This window comes from Eptatretus burgeri, chromosome 1 (assembly GCF_056783735.1).
Source record: "Eptatretus burgeri isolate ZD-2024b chromosome 1, Ebu_testis_v1, whole genome shotgun sequence".
Classification (NCBI taxonomy): domain Eukaryota; kingdom Metazoa; phylum Chordata; class Myxini; order Myxiniformes; family Myxinidae; genus Eptatretus; species Eptatretus burgeri.
The window spans coordinates 157,499,808-157,508,677 of record NC_140961.1 but is presented as its reverse complement, the minus strand read 5'-3'; the positions used below and the strand labels follow the sequence as shown (position 1 = coordinate 157,508,677).

General features: G+C 31.5%; 1 long non-coding RNA gene across 1 annotated transcript in view; it reads right to left on the bottom strand.

Annotated features, from left to right (window-relative positions):
- Positions 1–218: 218 nt before the first annotated feature.
- The window catches only part of LOC147035840 (uncharacterized), a 77,760-nt gene continuing 69,108 nt past the window's right edge, over positions 219–8,870 (bottom strand). Inside the window, exon 4 of the long non-coding RNA XR_015049015.1 lies at positions 219–602. This is a non-coding gene — a long non-coding RNA (uncharacterized LOC147035840). The remainder of the gene's footprint in view (positions 603–8,870) is intronic.

The following is an 8,870-nucleotide window of genomic DNA, read 5'->3' as shown; positions in this document are numbered from 1 at the left end:
ACCAAAACTTAAAAAAACATCAAAATTTCAGCTTACGCCAACGTTTTACATACATTTTTATACGTTGCCATTGCTGGCGAAATCGTCAAGGTGTGACAGCGCCTTTACCAACACCGGTTGTTAGTGCATATCAATTTTTATTTTCTGATAGTGTGATATAAAGCATAATTTTCATGTCCAGGTAAATTTAAATTCAATAATGTAGATTATACCTTTGGAAGCAATGAACCCTTTTGTGCAATTTGCCAACATGCAAATTATCGCAAGCGAGAGCAATATACAGGGACAAGTTTCCCGTAAGCTGCACAAGTTGTCTGTTGGTTTGCCAATAAAAGATAATGTACTGCAAAAACATCCTCCTAATGCAACAAGAAGAAGGAGATTCACTTCAAAACTTTCAACTTTCACCAGATGTAGTTCACGATGGGTGTACATCATCACCATTACCAAAACAACCAATACCATTCCAATGAGTAACATTACCAACAGAGTGATGGACAATGGATCAGAAAAAGCCAGAAATTCTTCAGCCATGACTACACAAGCATCCCCATGTTCAGTTGACCAAAAGTAATTGGGGCAGTGGAAACATTCCTGAGAATCTAAAGCCAAAACAAAAACACCAAAATAAACATTTTATGAAGTACAGTACCACTTTTGTATTGATCATTTTTGCAGTAGTTCAGAGATTTAAAGAGACGAAGTCGGTTCAAAAATTAGGCAATCAAATGATAATGAACCTGCTGTTTGACCGGATGTGGGCTGAAATTGGACATTGAGAGGGTGGGGGAGGTGGAGAATATTCTCATTGGTGTACCAAGAACTTGTGACATTTTCTACATTGTTGACGATTTGGTCGATGTTGACTACAAAAATAAATGGCTTGTTGAATTCATTGACATGAAATATAAATCTTCAAATTTCAAGTCAACATCGACCAAAAGTTCAACAACATAGGACTAATGTCAACAACTAAGGTGGTATTTCTAAAATCCTCAATTTTCATCCATCTGACATGAAATTTGAAGAGGATTTACATTTCAGGTCACTGAATTCAACCAACCAATTATTTTAAAGGTTAACATTGACCAAAAGGTCGACATATGCCCAAGGTCAACAACTGAGGTGGTATTTATAAAATCCTCAATTTCCATCCAATTGACTTGAAATATAAAGAGGATTTACATATCAGGCCAACGAATTCAACCACTAATTACTTTTGAGGTCCACATTTGCCAAAAGGTCAACATAGGCCAGTTTTCTGAAATACTCAATTTTCATTCGATTGACTTGAAATTTGAAGAGGTGTTTTTGCAGGTCACCAAATTCAACCAGCAAATTATTTTTGAGGTCAATATGGACTGAAAGGTCAACATAGTCCCAAGGTCAACAACGAAGTTGGTGTTTCTAAAATCAAAAATTTTCATCCGATTGACTTGAAATTTGAAGATGATATATATTTCAGATCAATCAATTCAATCAACCAATTCTTTTAAAGGACAACATCGACCAAATCGTCGACATAGGCCCAAGGTCAACACCTAAGGTGGGATTTCTAAAATCCTCAAATTTCATCCAATTGACAAGAAATTTGAAGTTGATTTATATTTCAGGTCGCTGATTTCAACAAGCGAATTATTTTTGAGGTCAACGTAGACCAAGAGGTCAACATAGGCTAAAGGTCAACAACTTAGGTCAGATTTCTAAAATCCTCAATTTTCATCTTATTGACTTGAAATGTCAAGATAATTTATATTTCAGGTCACTGAATTCTAATAGACAATTATATGTAAGGTTAACATAGACAAAACGGTCAACATAGGCCAAAGGTCTACTACTTAGGTGAGATTTCTAAAATCCTCAATGGTAGTGTCAAAAAGAGGGTTTGCCACAGTAAGCCCTACCATTTCTTAATGTCGCAATATTCGCTCGCTGATGCTCACTCATATTTCTCCTTTTCAAACTGGTAGACATTACTTCGTCATAGTGCTCCCCTTTGATACTACTAACCCTGCCGAGGGCTGCGCTTCACCCCCTTTCATGTGATAATTTCTTCAATCAAATTGAGTAGCCATAATAAGAGTATGTTTTACTTCCAGGAATAAAATAATTTATTCATAAAATTAGAATAATGTAGCGGTAGCCCGTTAAAACCCCCAACCCCATTTTTTTATTATTGCTTATACTTTAAATCCATAAGGCAATGTATTTATTTTTCCATCACTCATGATATATCTTTTATCAACAAATGCTGTTACAGCTTTCTTACGAACAGTCTCTGAGAATATTTTGTGTTTATAATTTTGAAAAAGATTCATCTCTCTAAACATCCTTTCTCTTCCATATAAATTCACGGTAATGTTGAAAGTTCATGGTCTCTTTCAATACACTCTTCTTCAGACCTTTAAGTTTATTTTCACATTTGAATTCATTTAATCCTCTCGTGAAGTTTTTGTAAGCATATGCCTTTGATGCAACACCCACAAATTCACTTAGTATTTTTTTTCACCTAATTAATCTTTAAATTTTCCAACAACATTTTTATTCTTATTTGAAAAGAGCGGGTAATTTGGATCATAATTCCTTGTATCATAAATATCTTCATCTTCTTTCATATCTTTATAAACATAATCTGTAGTTATCACTTGTTTGAAGAGTCTATTAATATCTTATATATGGCATTACAATATTCTCACCATATCTTTTCTTTAGATTAATATAAAAGTAATCATACGTGAAATACTTTGAAAGATCTAAAGCAGATGTTCCCACATAAATTTGTTTATCCATCTTTTTCTCTTTATATTCAAATGACCATCACAAAATTATCTAAATATTTACACAATTTTAAAGCTTGGTTTATTTGTCAACTTCTCCAGCTGCTCCCAGTTGTAGCAAGTCTTACATTTGTCTATTCCTTATATTTTCCATTGTTTTACGAAATACAGAATTATTCATCAACTTAAAAAAGTCCTTCTCAAAATCATTTTTAGACTTTGTTCTCATCCTCGTATTATATTCAATATATTGACCTAAACAATGACTTTGACTTAACTTAAGTACCCGATGAACCTTTTCAACTTGTCCAGCTTCTATAAATTGCTTTAGATTTATTTGATGTAAAATATACTTTTATTTGTCAAACAATGTTGTTGGTAATTTAGTTGTCGGAATATATTTAAACTCATTTGAAGAACTAAACAAATGTTTTTGACAACCGACGAATAGCTCTTGATTGGGGATCTCTTTCTCAGCTCCATAAGGAAGGTCTTTATGTTTGTTATGAAGTTTTCTATGATAGTTTAAATCTAGTTCAAAATACTACCCATAATCCCATTTATGTAAATCTTTTCAATGTGTGGAGATTATATCATCAAAGATAGATTTGATCTTGTATTCTTTTACCCATTTAAAATTACTATAGTGTTGAGATTCAGACATTGCCTAGCCATACAAGGTATTAGCATCAAATTACATGAAGTAAGATGTGGGCTTATCAGGTGAGAATTCTGGAAGATATTTATTATTTGCCTTTGCATATCTCTGAAAAATCTTGTGAAATTCCTCCTCTTTTAGACTTCTCAATCATCAAGAGCATATCTGCGTCACTTAGAAGAAAAACGGGTTGTTTGGTCATTTTAACATGGTGCTCCAGGCTACTCCAGGAGATGTATAATCATGGACAGGATCAAGTCCTTTATTTATATATTTCCAAGTTATTAAAACAAACTTCCCTAAATTTCTCAAACACATCAGCGAGTAATAAAACATCAGTTATTAAATAAAGGACATGATATTCTTCACCCGTAATATGACATCTTTCTAACTTGTTATAAAAACGCTTTTGAGGAGGAAGTCTTGTTTCTTTAATTCTTTCAAAGGAATCCATATAATCATATGGGTAAATACACATTTTAGTAAGAAGAGAAATGTCTTTACCCAAGTCGGCTTCAGTCCTAAATTGATGAGAAAGTATAGGAAAAGAGAAGATGTTTGACACCAAAGAACTTAGAGGGTTTTCATAAATTTATGAGTCAAGAAATCTAATATTTTCATTTACACCAATTTCATGAGTATAAATCTGTTTTGTAAATGAGATCTAATGTTTTTCTGTATTATGAATTGCTATTATCTTTCCAGGTGTCTTACTTAGTTATTTTATCAAGAGCGTATCATAATGACAGTTATTACGAAGAAATACAGGTTTGATTGCTGAGATTCAATAATTAAGATTACAATTATTATGAGCTGATCCTCTATATTTCCCCATTATATGGCAATAATCTCTAACCCTTTTATCAGTTTTTACCAAAGCCTCTGAGCCAATATGACAAATCCTTGCTTTTTCAAATTATTTCTCTTCATTTGGGGATAAGTGAAGGGGTATATTTGTTCTTGACATAATTTTAGTTAGCTTAATACAATCATCCTCTATCCTTTTAACAAATTCATCAGCAGCATCAGGTCCTCAATACATCTCCAACTTATCATATTTACTTCCTGCAGATGATTTAATGTAATAACAAAACCCACAAGGAATATGCTTTTGATATTTTTTTATCATCAGTCTTTTTCAAGATGCTTTAAAAATCAGCAAATATTACAAATGGGTTTTTTAATCCATTTATTTGTTTCAGTAAATACAACTTTCACTCCAGGTTCTGGCTTCTCAACAACTGCTGCTTTATCATAAAAAAACATTACCATAAATGTTTATCGAGTCTTTGTTGACATCGAAAGATATTTAGACATCTCTTACAAGGATATGATTTATGCTTTTATTTATAAACTTAACTACTTACCAATCTCGAAAAGTTTTTGATATAAGCATAATGAGCCGTTTCTTTATTAGTGAAATAAAGCAGATAGACATGCCGGTCATTTGACCAATTGTCATTGGATGTAGTATAAATAACTCTTAGAATTTGGACTTTGTTTTTATCAGTTAAACCATAAACATTTATTGATAGGTTAATCATATTTTCAAAACCTTGTTATATCTTTTAAGATCATGGGTTTTCCTCAAGAGATACCAAGATCCCCAGTTTCTAATTTATTCTCATATTTATTTTAAATTTGGAACTGTTTCACAGTCCCTTTCCTGTGGATAAAGATGTGCTAAGATACTCCAGGGAAATCATTTACTATCAGTATTTTTCATACTAATTATTGCCTTTTTATTCTTTATATTCTTAGGTAAATCAGTATAAGAAGAAGTCTTGAGCAGAGTGGATTTAAGAACATGAAGATCGATACATGAAACATTCTCAATTTGAAGCCACTACCTTGTTGTTGTTCTTCAACTTCAAATCTAATAAGCTCTTCAAAGATAGGAGATTTAAGGAAGCAATCAGTTGATGTAATAAATTGTGGGGGATTCCTTTTCATATTTTTTTTTTCAATGACATTATCTTCTCATGAGAAGATAAAGGAGGCTCCAAGATATATTTTGAATTAATTATGCTTTTTTAACATTTGACTAACAACTAACAACAACAACTAACAACTAACAATTGAATCCTTTGAGATATGAATCGCTTCTCAAATGGATCTTCCATTAATATTAAATCTTATAAGTTTTTCCTCTATCCGATCTTTAAAACAACTTTGAAGAATAATTATTTCAAATGGTTTTGTCTCAATGACATCTCCTTCCAATATAATTTTCTTATTATTTCTCCTTAACTTTTTCTCAATGTTGTTTATGTGTTTTTTGATTGAAGGTGTTATTTTCATTACTCTTATTTAAGACATCCTTAGAGCAGACATCAAAATGTCTTGTTTCTAATTCAAATGGAGATATTTGTTTGAAAATATTGAACGTGTGTTTGTTTGTTTGAAGATGTTTTTTTTAGAACATTTATATTCTTGATTACAAACATCGCAATATGTTGTATTCATCATATTTATACAGCAATACTTTGCTTAAAATAAAATTTTCTTGACGAAAATTCAGGATAATTTATCGGTGAATCTGTGCTTAAAACCATTTTACCAACCAACGTTTTTCACTTTATGAATACAATGTATCAATACACAAAAGACAAGTTTCACTGAATCTCTACATTTGTAAAAGATACTGAGAAATATGTGGAGGATGTAAAAGTGAATAAAGATAAATATAACAACTCTTGGAAAAAAATCAATTATGGTGAATAATATGAGCTCTTCCATTTCCTTCAGTGGAAGAGCTTTTAGTGTATCTGAAGGAACATCAATTAAAGTAGTTCTAACAAAAGTTTCTTCTCTCCTTCTGGCAATACATTCAAAAATAAAATATCAATGAAACAACAAAAAGTATCAAAAAAGAAAAACCTTATGGATGAAGCTTTCAAAAGAAAGGAGACGACCATAATTAATATGCGAGGAGAAATTTGTACTTTTTTCAAACAACCCTAAATATGTAAATCTTGATGAAACAAAGGATGTTAATATTTCAAGTAAAAAGGCATTTCCTTCAGTTGTAGTTAAGGACCATTTTAAAAATTCCCTTTAATATAAAGAATGTAGTAGTTGAATCTGTTAATGAAAAAAGTATACAGATATAGATGGTAATGCTTTTTCTATTAATTAAATATGAGCCGTTATTCAAGTGAAGATAATGAAGATTATGAAAGTGATGATAGTATCTCTGTTGGAGCAGAAGACACTTATGATACCGAGAGTTTGTGTTGAAACGATAGTGATGAAAGTAATTGTATAGAATATTGTGAAAGCACCAATGGAAGTATCGAAGATGATACCGAAGATGAATTTTGTTTGAAGTAAAGTTTTTCTTTATAAGTATGAATAGTATACTTGATCTTGAGCCTCTTGAATTACCTGATTCTCCATGTGAAAAATTTGAGAATTGTCCTGCATGTGATAGAGTGGGATTAAACACAGTCAGAAGCCAATAAACAATGTTTATTCTGTGATTATATTCTAATTAATGAAAATAAAAAATATAAAAAGGAATACAACTGTTTCAAAATTACACCAAAAATGAATTTCTTTTCAAGATAAACAACAGAAATGAATGTTAAGTATGAGGGTGACAATACACGTTTTCTTACAAGAGAAGAGACTGAACAAATGATGGTAATGTTTCATGGATTGATGATGTATATTATTAACGATTGTCATTTTGAGGGATTTATCAACACAAGATGTTGAATAAATAAAATAATGGATTATCTTGAATTTACACCTGAACTCAGGATAAAACATGGAGTTATAAAAAAGCCAATAAAATATTTAAATAATTTATTTTCTAAATATATAAATGAACGATTTTTTACCCATTTGGTAAAATAAGATAAAGTTTAACAACCATAAAAATCTTCCAAATTCATTAAGATGTCTCATAGTTGGTTCAAGCAGATGTGGAAAAACCTGCCTTCTTTTGAAGATGCTCCTTACTCCCAACTTTTTAAGTTTTGATAATTTAATAATTTTCACAAAGTCAAGTTTTCAACCAGCGTATCAACGACTCTCACAAGGTTTTAATGCACGTCTTCAAAAAGAAGACATAATTGGTTTATTTAAACTTCAAAACAAACTAAATGATAATTACATTGAAGATATAATTCAACTATTTTGTAATACACAGAAATATAAAAAGATAATGAAACCCTATAACTTGTAATCTTTGTGATAATACTGATAATATACCTTCACCTCAAGAATTGGATAAATCAAAAAAGAATCTCGTTATATTTGATGATCGTGTTAATGAGAGAAACCAAATGGTTATGGATAGTTATTACACAAGAGGGAGACATTCTTCTTGTAATTGTATTTATCTTAATCAATCATACTTTCAACTCCCCTCGTCGCTCGACACAAAGTAATGTGAATACTTTTATTTTATTCAAGTTAAATTCAACAGATAAAAATTTTTTTTGGAGAGACGATAGTTCTCCGTTGTGGAGGAAAAAAGAATTTATGGAGTATATGAAACACACGGCTGGAAAATAGAAAAAAATTGTTGGGAAACAAGATGAGATACTGAGGGATACATTTTTTTATTTTATAAACAATCACATACATAAATGATAGATGTTATTATCAATCATGTGGGTAAATCTGATTCTGGAAAAAAAAACTTTCATAAATTGAGGTTCTTGAATTGTGAAAATGAAAAAATTACAAATTTAAAAAAAAAACACCCTGTGATAATTATTGTATCCACAACCACCAGAGTAGTGTGACCAGGATAAATAGAAGGTGAAGATTATTACTACATTTCAATGGAGGACCATATAGTCCATTTGCCGTTATTATGTGTTCCATTGTCAACCTTGTTGATGTGGAACGTGTATGGTTTTATGATTGTTTTCGACTAACTTGGGTCCATTAATAAAATTCAGGTTGGTTTCTGGGGTGGCTACGTTGGGGAACTCCTGTAATTTGCATAAATTCAAGATGGCTGCTACAGGTCAGACGATGGGGCTAAGTTTTTAATCGGTCAACATATAATCCTGTGTAATACCTCTTTTCCATATGATTTTGACATGAGGAATTCAATTTTGGGGTTATTTTTTACGTTCAGGAAAAAACAGAGGTTCACATGAAATGTCCATGAGTATTTTCTGCTGAAAATTATGCAACACCAATGCAAAAGTGAAGTCATGAATGGTTCACAACAGTATGTTGATAATCAGAGAGCATACACATTGTCATGTTATCATATTGGACATCTTAGGAACAGAGGACATAGAGCCTAGTAGACAACTTACGTATTGTTCATTCCCATTCATTGGACTCGTCCCCTTCCTTATCCTCATCTCTTTCCAGTTCTGCTTCGACAATTCCTTCTTCCACTTCACTTTCACTGTCCTTCACAGTCTTGTGTGGGTTGAAGCACTTGTCACTGCAACCACAAGTGC